The 17177-nt window shown below is 47.2% G+C and overlaps 2 long non-coding RNA genes across 3 annotated transcripts; both read left to right on the forward strand.

The window, feature by feature from the left end:
* Positions 1-641: 641 nt before the first annotated feature.
* Positions 642-8233, forward strand: LOC141415026 (uncharacterized). Of its 2 annotated transcripts, none has more exons than XR_012440045.1 (3): positions 642-882; positions 3872-3971; positions 7087-8233. It is a non-coding gene; the product is annotated as an uncharacterized lncRNA (long non-coding RNA). The 2 variants fall into 2 exon arrangements; XR_012440046.1 differs by lacking the exon at positions 642-882 and adding an exon at positions 1927-2140.
* A 2248-nt stretch (positions 8234-10481) lies between these two features.
* LOC141415027 (uncharacterized) lies at positions 10482-14924 on the forward strand. The gene is made up of 5 exons (XR_012440047.1): positions 10482-10715; positions 10887-10954; positions 11778-11865; positions 12705-12783; positions 12905-14924. It is a non-coding gene; the product is annotated as an uncharacterized lncRNA (long non-coding RNA).
* Positions 14925-17177: the final 2253 nt, after the last annotated feature.

A 17177-nucleotide genomic window follows, 5' to 3' on the forward strand; every position in this document is an offset into this window, starting at 1 on the left:
AGTACAACTGTTTCTGCAATTGACCAGAAGATTCAGTATCTGCTGGATTATCTTCCCCTACCCCAGAGGTCATTGTCTCAAATTATTTCCTCTCCCTCCTTTAGCCACCAAATGGGTGAGCTCACAACCATTCACCCATACTCTAGCATCCCACTACCTGGCCCCTCCTTTGAGTTCCCGTGCCTCCTGGCCATATGGGGCTCTTCCACAAGGAAGAGTTCACAGGTAGATAAGGAAGGTGTTTGCTTATGCCCTCCTTAAAGTGGAAACTTCTCTCACACCAGTAGTCATCAGATCCTCCCCAGGTTTGTATGCGTGTGGCTGCTGCTTCTCTTTTTTCTATCACCACCATTCCATTTCCTTGACTGCGGGGTCTTAAGGAGTCTGTATAAATATGGACGTCTCTGGCCAATTTTGAAACAATGCTGAAAAAGGGGCACCCATCTCCCCACCTTAGCTCAGCCCCTGACTGCCCTCCCAGAATGGTACTAACATCACAGCAGTTACTTTCTTTGCTGCTACTTCTTACTTTCAAAATTAGTATGGAAGCCAGGATGGAGGGTTTACCATGTGAGTCCAGATTCCCACCCTCTACCCCTTTGGCTGGAACTCCTCCAGTGAGCACTGAGCAGTGTGAGACTACATCCCCAATGGCAGACACCCCCTTCTTGTCCCTGGCCCTCAGCCCTTGCACCCCATCCCCAGGGTGTGGGGGAGGATGAATGGAGGGTGGAGTCCCAAGGCAGCCACTGAGACAGATGAAGAGGAACCAGCTGTGTTCCAGGGCCCCATCCCCCTTCCCTGACACACACTGCTGAGACAAGGATCATTAGCTAAGGTGGTGAATGCCAAAATCACTCATCAGCCACAAGGAAGACACAGGTAGATTGGGGTGGGGAGGTGGAGGGGAGGCATTGGGAGCGCTTGTGATTGGCAGGAGACTCAGTTCCTGCTCCAAGAAGTTTTTATGTGTAACCAGGGAGACAAGATTGACAAATGTGAGTCATTTAGAAACAGAGTAAGATGTAGGATTTTAAAATCTGAGGTTCTAGAAAGAAGTCCAATCAGTGTCCACAGTAATTCAGGCAGGAGCCATGGAAGGTTCCAGTTCCACTCCCATGGCGGGCAGGGCAGGCAGTGGGCAAGAGAACACAGCAAAGGAATTGAGGCAGAGTGGCCAACCCCAAGCTGCAGTCATGAGACCATGTCTCAACACAGTGGCTAACTGTGACCAGCTGTGGCCAGGGTGGACCAGCTCTGCTCAAGGCTGTGGGAATTGGTGCAGGGGGAGGCTGAGGCCTGGGTTTTGTTTTTTCTCTGAGCCCCTCTGACAACTGAGCATGTGACTGAGGCAATCTTGCCCTCAATTGACCCATGGCCCTTTCTCTGGCCTTCCTGGACCAGCTTCTGTTGTAGTTATTCCTAGACCCGTCTTGGTTCTCTCACTGGGCAAGGCCCCTCTCTGAGTAATCCCTATTGTTGGCAATAATGGCGCCGATAAGTTTCCGTTCTTACTGCACACTTAAGCTTCTGTTTCCCAGGGTCACGGTCCTGCCTCAAGTCTAGCTTGAATTCCCCTTCTGCCCTAACCTCCAATCAGCATGAACCATAAGATCCTAACCAATCAGATCATGCTGAGTCTCACTGAGGGGTATTTAAGCCCCTGCCCCTCTCTCTTTCTCTCTCTCTTGGCTCTCTCCCTCTCCCACCTGACAATAAAGTATCTCTTGCCCAGATCACTCCTTTCCGCGTGGTCACTTTTGGGGCCTACACCTATGGCCTCTATATTGCTGGAGTGACTGAGTCAATGTTTAGCAAAAGAAAGCAAATACTCAGAATGGAACTTTTCAATTACCTGCTGTTTGTTTTGTTTGCTTTGATTGGGAATTTGTGGGAGTGGGGTGGGCAGGAGGCTATTGTCTTTGGTTCTCCAGCCCCAGGCATAATTCTCAGTGGGGGAGGCCATTTTGCCTACAGGGTGGGTGGCTGGAGAAGGTGAGAGCAACTGGTTATTTTTTCCCCTCTCCTTCCAGGCCTGCTGGTCCAGCACCCTCCCACCCCCTGACCTGGGGCATTCTGATAGGCTGTCCCCTTGGTGCTGAAGGGATCCTTGACTGATGGTGGAGGCCATAGCTCTGAGGTAGGGGAAGGAGGGACTCTCCCCACCCAACCCTTTCAAGAAGGGAATGTAGGGTGTGAAAAAAGGAGAAATACAGGGAATTGCTCCTTGGTTCTTATCCTGTAACCTCCCTCTTAGCAGATGCCCCCCTATTCTGATGGATGTCCCTCTACACTTATGCTTTGGGAAGAGGCCAGACAGGGACAGTCAGGGATAATCACTCTCGTTTATGGAGGGAGTGCCACACTGCAGGCACTGTGCTAACTAATCACTGCTCTTACTTTGTTGAGGAACCACAATACCCTCTCGAGGTGGGAATCATTGTTCCTGTTTACAGAAGAGGAAAGGATGTCAGTTCGGTGAAGGGGGAGGGTAGGCTTGCTCAAATCACACTTGGCCGGCAGAGCTGGGATTTGGCATCGCAAAGCCTCAAGTCCTCTGTTACCCAACCCGGTCATGACTCGCTCCTGGGAGGATGGCCTGCCCTACAGAGTCTCTGTCCGGGTCAGGCTGGGGCAGACGAGCTGTCGCCAAGCCTGGCCTCTCTGTTGTGGCAGAGTAGGCTGCTGTGACCCTGGCTCTGAAGGCTGTCAGGGCTTTCCACAGGAGGGCATACCGCTCCCCTCAGAGCCAGCCCAGAGGCTGATCATCTGGGCAAGCCTGACTCCTCACTGACTCCTCACCAGAGGTGTGAACATGCCTGGGTGTAGCATGTAGGGACAGAATGGGGTGCTTTAATAGACAAGTTGGAATCCGTCTGTGAACAGTAAATTGCCCCTGTCCCTGGGGCCATTTTCCATCATAAATCTAAACTATTTGACTCTGCAGATCCCTGGTGCTGGAGCCATGGCCAGGGCAACAGGAAGGCTTGTGGGAGCACTGATCGGCCTGGGGGGCCTGTGGGGAGCTGAGGGCCCGCCCCACCAGCAGCTACAAGCTTTGGGCCCCTCCTGCATTCTTAACCCCAGTGCTTGGCCCCAAGGGCCCTGCCTTCCTTTTTGAGAGCCTGCTCTGGTCTTCCAAGGCATACGCTTCCTAACTGTGCTTGGACCATTCAGCAGGCTCCTTCCTATTTCCTGTGACTTGTTCTGTTGCCTCCCCTCAGGTTTGGTCAAGAGACTCTCTCCTAGGGGTGTCATCTCAACCACAGTTTCAGGGATTACATTATACGTATAACTGCAGAGCTGCATCTCTAAGTCCTACTTTCTTTCCATGTCCCAACCATAAGATTCTCTACCGGGGTGTCACACAGGACTTCAAATTCATATTATCCAATTTGAACTCATCATCCCTACAGACCCCCTCCACCAGAAAGTCCAGAACCTCTCTCTGGAATTGCCTTTGGCTCCTCATCTCCATATCTCCAAGATGGCCCGTGGTCCTGCTCCTCTACCCCAGAAGTGGCATCTCCATCTCTTCTTCTCCATCTGCCTGAAATCTCAAATACTGGATTGTTTATCTCGATATTCTCCTGACTGTCTTCCCCTCTTGACTGTCTTCCCCTTCCTGGTGGTGAAACCCATGGTCCTGACTGATCATCCCAAGGCCAGTCCCAGAGTGTGTTACTTAAATGCTCTTTGTGGATCCTTAATGCCCCCAAAATAGCACCCACATTCCTTACCATAGATCCACAGTCCTCTCATTGACCTGGCTTCCAACCCCACTTTTCAGCCTTAGTTGTTCACATTTGCTCCTTACTAATGTTCCAGACAGTCTTTTCTCTGCCTGTCTCACCTCTACCCTTTGTTCTAGGTCCAGCCCAGATACCAAACACCGAACCCAAAGGATGTTTAAGAACACGGGATTTACAACCAGACTGATCAGGTGCAGAACCCAGTGTTATTAACTCTAGGTAAATTTGACCTTTTGAGCAAGCTCCCTAACCCTCTGCACCGTGGTTTACTTATCTGTAAAATGAGGATACTAATAGCAGCCCTGCCCCATTGGATTTTGTGAGACTACATGTAAGGCCCTTACAATAGTGTGTGGCCTGCCATGAACACTTCATGTGTCAGTTTGAAAACCCCGGATGATGATGCCTCTCTTCCTCTGGGCCACATCAATCTGTCCCTCCAAAGTACTTTCCTTGACGCTGCTAGTGGCCCTTATTACATCTGCCTGGTCTTCCTACTGGTGCAAATGAGAGGATTGTTATTATCAGCATGCAGGTGGAAGACCCAGCATCTAAGGGCAGGATGCAGCAGCAATGCAGAAACCTTGGCACTGACATCTGCAACTATTGCCTGGGCAGTGTTCTTTCTCTGAATATTCATCTAATTATTCTCTTTGTAGACTGTATCATTGCAGACTTGCCTAAAATCCACTGCCCTGGGCATTTGAGTCTACTGCTACAGTCCAACATGGAAAGGTGAAATCCTCTTCTCTCCTCTCCTCCCCTCCCCTCCCTTCTTTTCTCTTCACTCTCTGTTCGGGAACTCTGACCAGCCCTTCCAGGGGCAGAAGAATGATTATCAAGGTACCCTGCTTTTGGGCATTAAGCTGCATTTAGAGGGGTCCACACCAGAGACTGCAAGATGGTACTCACTATCTGTTTCCAGTCTTTCATAGTAATAGAACTCTCAGTTTCATGTTGTCCTGAATAAAGGCTACATTTCCCCACCTCTCTTGTAGCTGGTATGGCCATGTGACTAAGTTTGGGCCAAAATGTCATAAAGGAAGGTGAACGCCCTTCTTTGCTTCCTCCTCCTAGTTGGACCCTGGAGCCAGACTGCCCAAGTTCAAATCCCTGTTACCTGTCAGTTTTGTGGCCTTGTAGCCTATCTAACCGTTCTTGCTGCAGTTTTCTTTGTAGCTAAATGGATATAAAAAGAATATTTACATACTAGGACTATTGTGAGGATTACATAAGTTAATTTTTTGGAGGTACTGAGGTTTTGAACTCAGGGCCTCCTTGCTAGGCTGGCAGTCTATCAACTTGAACCCAACCCGAAATGTCATCTTCCTAGAATTAATATTTAAAGAGTGCTTAGAATGTGTGGCTCAGATGAAGACGATGAAGGCTGAAGAGCCATGTTGGATGATGAGGTAGAAGCCAGGCATGGAGGATGGCTTGGATCCTTAACAATTGTTGAGCCACTGCAACAGCTCTTAGCTATTTGCCCCTGACTTTGTTTGTATGGGAAAAAAAGCAAACTTCCACCCTTATTTTGGGTTTTCAGTCGCTTGTATCACCCTGAAGGATCCAGGTACCTTGTAGGTTCATCACCTATTCCTGTCCACTGTACCAGGTTGTGGTCCTTTGTGACTATGTCTTCTTATTCCCACATAGGTGATAAGTCTTTTGAGGACAAGAATGTATCCAAGCTATCTTTGTGGTTTTATAGTTCTTATAAGATCCTGCTCATACTGGGGCTCAGTAACTATTGAATAAATGAAAGAATGACACTACAATTTTTCTGGCTAGGTAGATAAAGGATTCTTGGGCTATTGAAGAAAATCAGTGATGATAAAAAGAATAACATTTATCATGAATAATGCCTGACATAGTATGTAACCCTGATGACAAACTATGAAATAAATACTATCATTTACCCCATTTTACAAAGCGGAATCTGGGTTTCAGAGAGATGGAGATGAAGGTCATAGATCCAGCCAGCAAAGCCAGGACTTTGGCTTAAGCATTCTGACTTCAGAGCCCAGGATCTTAACACTTTTGCTGTAAAACTTTTTGGAGGGCTTTTCTCCTGTGAGCTCTTTGGAAAGAAGGTTGACATCACCGAGAACCATCGGCACGGGCTGGCAAGAACAGAGTGTGCAAGCATGACCTTGCTTCTCTTTGGACTTTGGAGGTTTGTTCAGAAGGCTGAACGATGGAGAAACTAGAAGGAAAATGTCAGGGTTTTTCCTGAGGCCAATGGGTAGAGATCCACACAGATTAAGAAGCATCCCCTGACCCTTAGGCCAAACCAATCTCTCACCTCTGTACTTCCCTTGCATTTTTGTTGATGTGACTAGCAGCTGTTTAAACTGGCTAATCTTTGACAAAAATGTAATGCTGGCAAGAATTTATCTTCATTCCTCTCCTAGCTGCCTGTTGTTTGGTTTTCAGCATCTTATGCCCTGTGTTAGCTTTCACATGTTTTCTTAGCAAGGAAAGCTTCACTTTGAAAGATGAAATTAGAAAACACAAAACTTAATTCTACCAAATGAAATTTTTTGTTGTTGTTGTATTGAGGGTTGAACTGAGGAACCTCCTGCTTGCTAGGCATGTGCTCTACCACTTGAGCCACTTCAACAGCCCCCAAATGAAAATTTAATGGTGGGTTTTAGGCATAAGAGATTGAGGGTTGGTGAACTTGCCTCTCTAATGTTTTCCTTCCTTCCTTCCTTCCTTCCTTCCTTCCTTCCTTCCTTCCCATTTCATAGCCTCCTGTCTTTGTCTGACTCAGATCCCACTTGCCCCTTTCCAGTCCTCCCACTGACTCCTACTCACACTGGTCATCCAACTCAGATCTTGCATGGCACTTACACTCTGGGTTACATGCTTCAGCACCTCCATATGTTCCATGCCAGTCTTCCAAATATTGCTTGTGTCTTTTGATCTGTTAAATTGTTTGTCCTAGAGATCAAAGTCCACCAGGCCTTTCTACTTTGAAAAGGTGTTTCAGCCTTTTCAAAGGCCTCTGTCCTGAGGTTTAAAGATTCTCAGTGTGCCCTCTCTCTTCTACCTCAGTACCTGTGTAAGTATTAGGAATGAAATAGTTCTTGGGAAGGATGTCTGGTGCTCAGTTTTCCTCTTTCTGGAAGCCGGTGTACAGAGCTTTTGAGAAAATGGTGGAAAGAGTTCTCATTTTCAAAGACATCCCCATGAGATGACCCCTGGGAATCAAAGTACCTCCAGGGTTGTAGCATCAATGTTTTCCAGGCGGCAGCTGACCTGTCCTGGTGGCACTAGAGTGGATGATCTTGCATGGTTGGCCTCATGTTCCACTTGGTCCATTTTCTAGGCAGCCTCGTGGCCTGGACTGGAAAGCCCTTCATAAGATGACTCAACACCAGCTTGGACTCAGCTCCAGTCCCTTGGGTCTAGGCGGCCAGTCCCAAGGACAGGCCAGGACCACAGAGCTCTTCTCAGGAAGAACCGCGCTGACCATGGACGGCCATGCCAGCAATTCTGCAAAATGCAAATGCAAGCACTTTCAAACTGCAGCTTATGTTTTTCCGTCCCTACGGCCTCATTCCGCCAACCTCCATAATGTCCAGATGGAATGAATTCATCTCAGACAAGAACATGTGTTTCCCCCTGTGACTTCTCCCAGAGCCTAGGTCTATGGCTTCCTGGAAGCTATTTAGAAAGAGGCTCCAGTAGGAAAGTGAGCCCTTGGGGCAGAGCATACTGCCCTCAGAGCCTGGACCCTTGGCCCCTGCAACTCCAGAAAGTCTGGATCCTCAGCCAGCCATGGTGGTATATGCCTATAATCCCAGTACTGGCCTCAAACTCTCTATGTAACACAGGCTGGCCTTGAACTGCAATCCTTCTGTCTCCACCTCCTGTCAAGAAAAAAAGAAAAGAAAGAGAGAGAGAAAGAAAGAAGGAAAGAAGGAGGGAAAGGAAGGAAGGAAGAAAAAGAAAGAAAGGAAGGAAGGAAGGAAGAAAAAGAAAGAAAGGAAGGAAGGAAGAAAGAAAGAAAGAAAGAAGGAAAGAAAACTCGACTCCTTGAAGAGCCACTTGTAGACAAAACCAGAGTAAATATTTGGCCTAGGTTTGAGTGTGCATTGTGACCTGGGGTTTAAGGGCCCTTAGAAGCCTTAGATAGTACCTATGCTCTCAGCATTCAAGTTGGGGGTCTTCCTCAGCCCCCTGATACTCTGGGCCACAGGGTAAAATGAATGAAGTTCTGACTAGAGATGCAAGATTATAAGAGACCCCATGACCTTTCAACTTGCCGGGTCTGGGTTATTCCTCCTTTAGCATGCTGCATCCATTGCCTCATGTCCTTTGCCCACCCCCAACCTCCTGCTCTTCGAGGTGGGTCCATCCTGCCTTCACTGCCTTCCTTCTACCCCAGAGTGCTCAGGAGATTTTTCTTCTCTTTTGAGCTCTTAACTCTTGGTGACTGGAGCACTCAGGTGGCATTAATCCACATTCAACATTGTGACATTATCTATTGTCTTACATGGCTATGAAGTGTCTTGTATTGTGAAAGGACAAAATTATAACAATTTACACACTTAATTGGCTTTATTATTGATTCTTGAATCAGGCAACGCTTCATCCCATAAAATAAAATAAGTGTTCTAAAAAAGCAGAGCAGAGAAAGCTGGTTTTATAGAAAGAGCAGGGCTGAAGACAGCAAAAAGAAAAAACAAAAAGTAGATGGGTCATTTCAAAGTTACTTTCGAAGTTACTTACAAGGCTTAACCTTAGCCTACCACAGGTTATCTTTTCTGTGTAAGGATGAAGGCAAGGACTTCATTATCCTGCCGACTGAAAGTGGCCTATTAGAGAAATTTGGCCATCATCTCATTCTCCTGGTTTGGCTTTCCATAATTTTTTTTTTTTTTTTGGTGGTACTGGAGTTTGAAGTCAGTGCCTCACATTTGTTAGGCAGGTATTCTAAACATTTGAGCCACTCCGCCATCCCTTTTTTGTGATGGTTTTTTTAAGATAGGGTCTTGGGAACTATTTGCCTTTGCTGGCTTTGAACTGTGATCCTTCTGATATCTGCTTCCCGAGTAGCTAAGATTACAGGCGTGAACCACTGGCACTTGGCTCCTTAATTTTTATTTAACAATATGTGCACACTTTAAATCAGCTCTGCCCAGTAGACATTTAATGTGAACTCTATATATAATTTAGAATCTTCCAGTGGGTACATTTAAAAAGTATTAAAAAAAGGCAAAGTTAATTTTAACATCTTTTATTTAATCCAGAATATAAAAATTATTTTAATATAGAATCATTACAAAAATTAAGATAGTTTGCTTTTTTGCACAGTCTTCAAAATCTCATAGACATTTTATTCTTTTATTATTATTATTATTATTATTTTGGCGGTATTGAGGGTTGAACTCAGGGCCTCACACTTGCTAGGCAGGCACTCTTACCGCTTGAGCCACTCCACCAACCCTGCATTTTATTCTTAACAGCACATATCAATTTGATGGCTAAACTTTTCATAGGGAACTTCTCATCTATATTTAGACTTAATAATGACCTCTCCTCTTCCATACACCAAATATCAGGCCAAAACCTCTCCTTAGCAGGCTCCAAGATGGAGCCAAACAAGTTCGGGAATTCTGGGAATTGCAGTTCCCATCTTCCATGAGTGGCACAGAGGAGACCATGGAAAGGGGTGGCAGTGATGCTGAGTTGATATTCCATTGAATGAGCACTCCTAAGAGTCAGTGAGAGCAACTGCCAGGTGGGAGGAGCAGCAGAGAAAGCACTGGGAGGGAAGCAGCAAGCAGAGCTGGGACCCTGAGAGTGGAAGAGAGTAGGAGAAGCAGGGAGTAGGGGGGAGGGGTGTGTAGGGAGGGTGGATTTGTGTGGGTCTCTATAAGTGTTCTGGACATCCATGCTCCAGTGTCACAAGGTGGCCAGCCCCACATCTCAGGGACACCCACATGAAGGGGCCTCACAGTTGTCACTCCCCTTGGTTCTGGGTGCTAAGAGGAGCTGGAAAAAGATGTTGGCTCCCAGGGTGGGTGGACTCAGAGACCACAGAAATCCCCTTTCCTCCAGGAAGGCTTCCCAATCAACTCTTCCTTCAGCCTGAGCCCCTGCTTTTGACACCGTCTTACACACACTGTCATAGTTTGTTGGTTGTTCTGCATGGGCTGTATCCCCCACTTGTCAGTGGCCATTTGGGATCAGAGGCCCAACCTATTTTCTAAATTCCACACAGTCCTGGTATGTGATCTACCCATCTGGGCTGAAGTGAGCTGAGTCGAAGGCCAGAAAGAAAGGTCTGTGGGCAAAGTTGCCCCTGTCACATGGCCAAGACTCTGGAGGAAGGGACAAAAGTCCATCCAGGGCCACTTCCTTTCATCTCCTAAGGCAGCGAACCTGAACGAAGGGGCTGGATGAGCAAATTTTGCTGATATGGACCTCAGAGGCCCAAAGGAAGTCAGAGATCAGCCAGAATCAATCTTCAGGCAGTTAAAAGGAACAGCTCAAACAAAACACAGTGTGTGTGTGTGTGTGTGTGTGTGTGTGTGTGTGTGTGTGGTGGGGGTGGGGGTGGAGAGGGTGGGGAGGGTTAGTGGCTCTTGGTTGCCATGGTGCCAAGGGTACTGGGCCACATCACTAAGGCTGGGCTCAAGCAGGCTCTGAGAGGGAACTGGAGTAAACAACCAAACCCTCTTGGAGAGGCCCTCACCTCACCACTCACCACATTGAAGCAGTTGCCTAGTAATGAGGAGACCCTCTGATTGAGGACACCAGTGTCTGGGCAGAGGCTGAGCCCCTGTATCTGGGTGTTGACTCTAGAAATTGGTGTACTATGGCATTTCTGTTCCTTCTTAAGAATGGTAGGATATTAGGGCTAGGCTAAATTTATGGTTTATAGCTCATTTAGCCGAAGGCCATCATTTATAGATGAGAAGCCAAGGCAAACTCAAAGTCAAGTCGAAGGTAGGTCTAGTCTCCTGGCCCCTCCTCAAAGGATTTTCCTTCTTCCCTGCCTCCCCTTGGTCCTTTTGACTGGTGCACCCTACTATGTTCTCTCTTTCATCCTCTTTCAGGGCTAGAGTCCTTTTTTTGTGATATTCCATCTACTCACGAGAGATGTGTGTTTGATTTTAGGAACATGGGAGAAACTGCCTGATTCATCTAATGAGGGATCAATCTGATGTCACCAAGTGCTCTGCAAGGTAGGAGCTCACCAGGGACAGAAAGTCATACCTTGAGGTTCTCTGAGCCATCCAAAGTCAGATGGCAGTATTTGAAGCAATAAATAAGGTTGATTTAACGTTGTCCCTGGAGAATTTCCTGCCAGCCCCTGGAGTTTGTGCTTGCAATTCAAGTTTCTGACACCAGATGGCAGTGTTGATTTGTTGTGAATTATAGACAACTTGATACTCAGAGATGTTTTAATACTCATTCATTCGTTCATTCATTCCACAAGTATTTATTGAGTGTTTACAATGTGCCAAGAACATTTCTAGGTCCTTGGGATACAACAGTGAACTAAACACAAAAAAACATTGTGCCCTCTGGGAGCTTCATTCTCATGCAGGGAGACAGTGAATAAATGAAAAACACATTTGGTATGTTGGATAATGAGAGGTCTGTGGAGAAAAATAAAGGGGAAGGAGAGGTGGGATGGGGGAGTAGGAAATCAAACCTGGAGGTCAGAGATGATAAAATCAGGGACACAGAGCTGGGACAGCTTTGGAGGAGCTGGGGAGGGCAGAGAATGCTTGCATGGGGAGGGGCTTGTAAAGGGGATTTTGTTACATTTGACAGATGAGCAGACTTGGTCCAGAGAGGGAGAGTGACTGCCTGAGGTGAAAAATATGGTGGGCAAAGGCTGGCAGCCTGGAGTTCCAGGCCCACCCCATCCTACCCTGCTGCCCCACCACCTCCTGCCTCAGTCCCTCGAGGGGGTCCTCCCTCAATTTGGCAGGATTGTGAACTCACCAAATGCCCCCGCGAGCTTTTCTTTCTGAGCATGTTTTCTGGCGTATCTTGCAGTTACCATGTGCGGTTACTGAGTTCCTGACAATGGCTATTGGGCAGGAGTGATGCAAATCGATTACAGACCAGACCCCCCAAACTTCTGGTATGGCCTCCCACGAGCTCCACCTTCCCCACCAGTTTGCAGCACAGGACTCCAAAGCTCTAGCAGATGATCACTCACAGAGGGGGACTGGGCGCCTAAAGTCTCCCTGCGGCAAGCACTCCCCCTCCTCCCTGCTTTGGCTGGTACATTAAGCCATTGAGATTTGGGATTGTTTGTTAAATGGCTATCTTGCCCAATGACTGAACCTGACTGAACACATATCCCAATTAGCCTGAGCTCCTATGGTACTTGGTTGCTGCTATAACAAAACACCACAGGGTGGGTAATTTATAAAGGAAAGAAGTTTATTTTTCACAGTTCTGAAGGCCAGGAAGTCCCAGATCAAGCGGATGGGATCTGGGGAGGGCCCTTCTGATGCATCATAACATGGTCAGGGTCATCACATAGTGACAGAGAGCTGGCTTTTTCAACAAAGCTACTCCCACAATACTGGCATTCATCCATTCATAATGGCAGAGCTCCTATGCCCTGCTCACCTCTTTAAAGGTTCTACTCCAATGCCATCACAGTGGCAGTTAAATGTCAACATGAATTTTTTTCAAGGGAGGACATTCAACTGACAAATAGCTGTCAACACTATGAAGGGGGGGGGTTGGGGGTTCTAATGTCTCTGTAGATGCTTTTTCTCTTTGCCTGGCCGTAGCTCCTATTTTTATTAATCCCACCTTTTTAGTGAACTGCTTCTCCTTCTTCTTCTTCCTCTTCCTGTTCTTCTTTTGGCTGTACTGGGGATTGAACTCAGGGCCTTTCACTTGCTAGGCAAGTACCTACCATTTGAACCATACCCCCAGCCCTTTTGCTTTTCATTTGTTTTTCAGATGGGGTCTCTGCTTTTGCCCTAACTGGCCTGGGACAACAATCCTCCTATCTCTGCCTCCTAAGTAGCTGGGATCACAGGTGTGTACAACCATACCAGGCCCTATGAAGCCGGGTTGTTTTTGTTGTTGTTGTTGTTTTTTGGAGACAGTGTTTTACTACATACCCAGATTGGCCTTGAACTCACATCTTTCTTCCTCAGCCTCCTGAGAAATACAGGTGTGCACCACCGTGCCTGACAGTGAAGCTGTTTATGTGGTGCTCCTCACCACCACCCTGTCTGTGAGCATGTGATCCAAGTGGGCAGTTTGAGAGCACAATCTTGGCCAAGTGATCGGTTCCGAGATAGTGACATCGTGCAATAAAAGTCTTGCTTAAGATTGGAGCCACAGATTCTGGAAAGACAGCATCTGAGTTGCTGAGTAACAAGGACCAGAACAGCCTGAAGTGTATAGAGTCATGGCCTAAGGACACAAGGAAAGAGTTGCTGTCCTAATGAAGCTACAGAGAAAATCGCCTTCTCCCACATCAGCCAGGCCTTGCCCGAAGTCAGGCACACCTTCAGCTTTCCCAGTTCACAAGAGCAAACAAGTTATCTTTTTACAATGTTGATCCATCTTGAATTTATGTCACTTAGAACAGAGTTCTGATTAATAAGTAATCATTGAACTAACATTTCTCGAGCCCTACTGCTCATATCTGGGATAAAATGGTGAGCCAATTAGACACCAGCCTAAGGGTCTCCTGCCCTCTGTTACAAATGTCTCCGGTGGTGGTGTGATTTCCAGGTGATGGAGCATAACTGCCTGGTGAGAAGCTAGGTCTCATTTGTCCCATTTCTAGGTTGTGGCTTATCAGATAAAGCAGGAAATATGGTTTCCTCTACCCTTTGGGAGAGCTTGGCTTCTGAGTTCTTGAGGTTTGAACTTTGCTTATCTCAAGGAGGGAAGGAACAGTCTTTAGTCTGTTTCCGGCTGAATGAAGAAGTTGTCAGGCTGGGGTGGCCTCTGTGATTTGGAAGGCCTGTGTCCTTCAGGAGGTAACGGGTAACTGTAGACAGGGCCAGGGAGGAGGTATGGACTTCAGGGTTTCTGAGACCTGAAGAAGGAGGTGTTGGAGTCGAAAGGTTTAGGTTGGAATCTGTCCCCATGGAAGCTGAGGTGGCCAGACCCTGGATGGCAGTGGGGGCTGCCCTGTGCCTTCAAGAGTGGGGTCTCAGTGCTGAAGCTCAGGAACCTTAAGGAAGGTCCCTAGTCAAGCCTGCCGTAGAGTGGAACTCCTGCCTCTGCGTGAACTCATGAGTAACACCAGGGACAACCACGGGTTGACAACAAAGTCCCCATATCTGTTTTCATGAATGGACAAACCCTGGATCTTTCTATAACCTTCTTTTCCTTTCTTCCTTTTTTTCTTTTTTCTTTTGTAGTTCTGGGGATGGAGCCCAGGGCCTCATGCATGCCAGGCAAGTGCTCTGCATTGAGCTACACCCCTAGTCCCATATTCTTCACCAATTTTTTATAACCTTGACAAATGAGGGTTTTAGCTAGATGTAACTTAATTCAGAAAATTTAAGAAATGCAACAGTTCTTAAATCCTACATTTTGTGATATAGTTCACAATATATTTAGTTAGAAATTGTTACAAACTATGAAGGGAAATTACTGGCCTCCATGAATCAACACAATGAGAAGTTTCAGTCATTTTAGGAGAATAAGCAATACTTTTTGCTCAGTGGGGTCTTGCTCTAGAAAACCTCATAGATACAACTCAGAATTAGGTTAAATGGAATTTTGGGATTCTCACTACTTGAAATTTATTTTTTATCAAGGCAAGTGATAATGACCATCAATAACGTGCAGATTTTCAGTGCTCAATATCCCAGAGGAATAGTCCCGCTCTCAAGTAAGACTTGGATTGATGCTCTCAAGTCACCTGTTCATCCCTGAACCAATCAGCTGGCCGGAGGATTGTGTACTGGGAATGGCTGGCCTAGATGATCTAGTCAATCCCTATAACAACCTGCTAGGGTAAGTGTCATCATCCCGCCTTTACAGATGAGCAACTGATGGCAAGCAGGCTAATTTACTTGTCCAAACTGAAGTGAGCATCACGGTGCAGGCAGTGGGACTGTGAATACTTTTGAGACAGTTTATCTCTGGTCAGATAAGAAAAGCACAGGATGAGAGCTCTAGTCACCTTGACCATGACCTTACACCCTGACTTTGGAGGGAGTCTTTTTTTTTTTTTTTTTTTTTTTTTTTGGTGAGAGGTTTTTTATTTTTTTGGTTTTTTTTGGTGGGGGGGGAGGCTACCATTTGAGCCATACCTCCAGTACATTTTGCTCCAGGCTGGCCTCAAAATGCAATCCTCCTAATCTCAGCCTCCCAAGTAGCTAGGATTACAGGCATGAGCCACCAGCACCCAGCTTGAGGGAGTCTTAGATTGTGATATCTGGAGCTGTGGCAACTTTATTGTGGTCATAAGAGAAAGATGAAGAGGATTTAGAGATGCTGTCCTTTTCTAGTTACAAAGTCAACTTCAGAACTGCCCACCTCAAGACTTCTTAATAGGCAACCAGTAACTTTTCTTGTAGTCCTTGCTAGAGTGTTGCTTGCACATGGGCTCTGTTCTAGGTCCTGTGGGGGCTGGTAAGGAGATATCTTCCTTGGAGTACAGAAGAGCCTTAGAGAGGTGTACCTGAGGTGTTCTACTGGGAACGACATTCAGGCAGTGGCTGAGCAAAGAGTGGGTGTGGTTATGAACAGATGAGATGGGGTGATCTTGGTTGGGGGTGGGGTGGTCTGGAGCACCAGGAGAGGAGTACAGAGCTACTGTAAGAGCCTCAACATGAGGGAAGAGGGCACAGGGAAGGTTTGTGGGGGTGGGGTGGGGGGGGAGGACTTTGGCCAGAAAGTACGCACGCACGCAAACTGGCAGAAGGAGCAACAAAGGGCCAAGCGCCTTCCAGCAGGGGCTTCCTGCGGCTGCGCTACCAAGGGCCTGCAGGAAGGAAGGAAAGGCAGTGGCGGGGATTCAACTTGGACTCCAAGGACCTAAATTTAGATCAGACATCCAGGAAGACGCTAGGAAGTCACTAACAAGGGTCTCTCACTCTGTAATGCTTTGTCCTATAGAAAGAAGCATAACCAGCTACAGTTTCTTATTGGGCCCCCATTTCCTCTGAGGTGGGCAGGGGTGCGAACACTCATTCTCAGAAGGAAGCAAAGGGGGGGAGAAATGAACCAAGCCTTGTATGCACATATGAATAATAAAAGAAAAAAATAAAATAAAATAAAATAGATGTTCAATTTCAAAAAAAGAAAAAAAAGAAGGAAGCAAAGGCACAAAGCCACATGGTGGAGGGCGGAAAGACGTGGTCTCAGCTGTCTCTCTGGAGTAGCCGGTGTGCCTTGGTTTGTAGCATTTGCTAGTTTTCACAGTGTAGATACGGCTGGTTTTGTTAGTATTTTAACGCCTTTCTTGCAAAGCCGTTGACGTTGAACAGTTAGCTTGTGGGTGCATATAACTTGCCCCAGCACACTTAAAATCCCGCACTTTTCCACTGTCCCATTCTCTCACTCAGTTAAGGCTCACAGGTCTTTCTCTGACCCTGGTGTGGCGCTCAGTTTTTGGCTCTACAACTTGATGGAGTCATTGGTGTCCCTGACTTTGTTTCTGGTTTGCCGCCTCTGCTTTCCCCCAATCCTGCCCCCTAAATCCCTGCTGTAGGTTCTTCTTGGCCACTTTCCTGATGGCTTGGTGCAGCAACCATTTCCTTGCCATGGCTGCCCCTCACCACTGCCAATCTAGAGCAGCCCTGATGCCTTGTGTGGACACAATTCCACCCCATGACTTGAAGGGAATTCTAGATGGTTGCAGAAGAAAAAGTCCTGGGAGCTCATTCTGGATTTCTTTCATTTTCCAACTCCCTCCTCTCCTTAAGCACAAAGACCCCCTTAAAGACTGGCTCCTTCTGTGTTCTGAGTGCAGCTCCCCCAACCTTCTCTTCCACTGAGCACAATCATACACACTGTCTTTACCCACAGCCCTCAGGACTCCCTGTCCTTCCCAGCACTCTTCTTCAAACTGTCCCTCCTGGTACTTGTACTGCTCTCCTGTGCCCATATCTGCACAGTCCCCTCACCCTCCTTTAGCAAGGCTTGTCACAGTTTCACAACTAATGCTTAGTCAAGCCTCAAGCACCTCCCCATCCTACCCAAAGGTCCAGACCCTCCCAGCTTAAGCACAGTGGAATGCTAGTATACTAGAACCTCCTCCAGGAAGCCTGCCCTGGTGGGTGGCCTGACTGAGGATCTTTGCAGACCATGGTTCTGACTTCCCTCTCACCATGAAACAGCCATCACTTATAGATCTCTCTCATGAGGCAAGGCCTTTCTGGGAGGGGGAACTATGCAGACTGCCAGTCCCCCCCACCCCCAGCTCCTGCAGTGCCTGGCTTATGGCAGGTGTCACAT

The sequence above is a fragment of the Castor canadensis genome, chromosome 12, assembly GCF_047511655.1.
Source record: "Castor canadensis chromosome 12, mCasCan1.hap1v2, whole genome shotgun sequence".
NCBI lineage: Eukaryota > Metazoa > Chordata > Mammalia > Rodentia > Castoridae > Castor > Castor canadensis.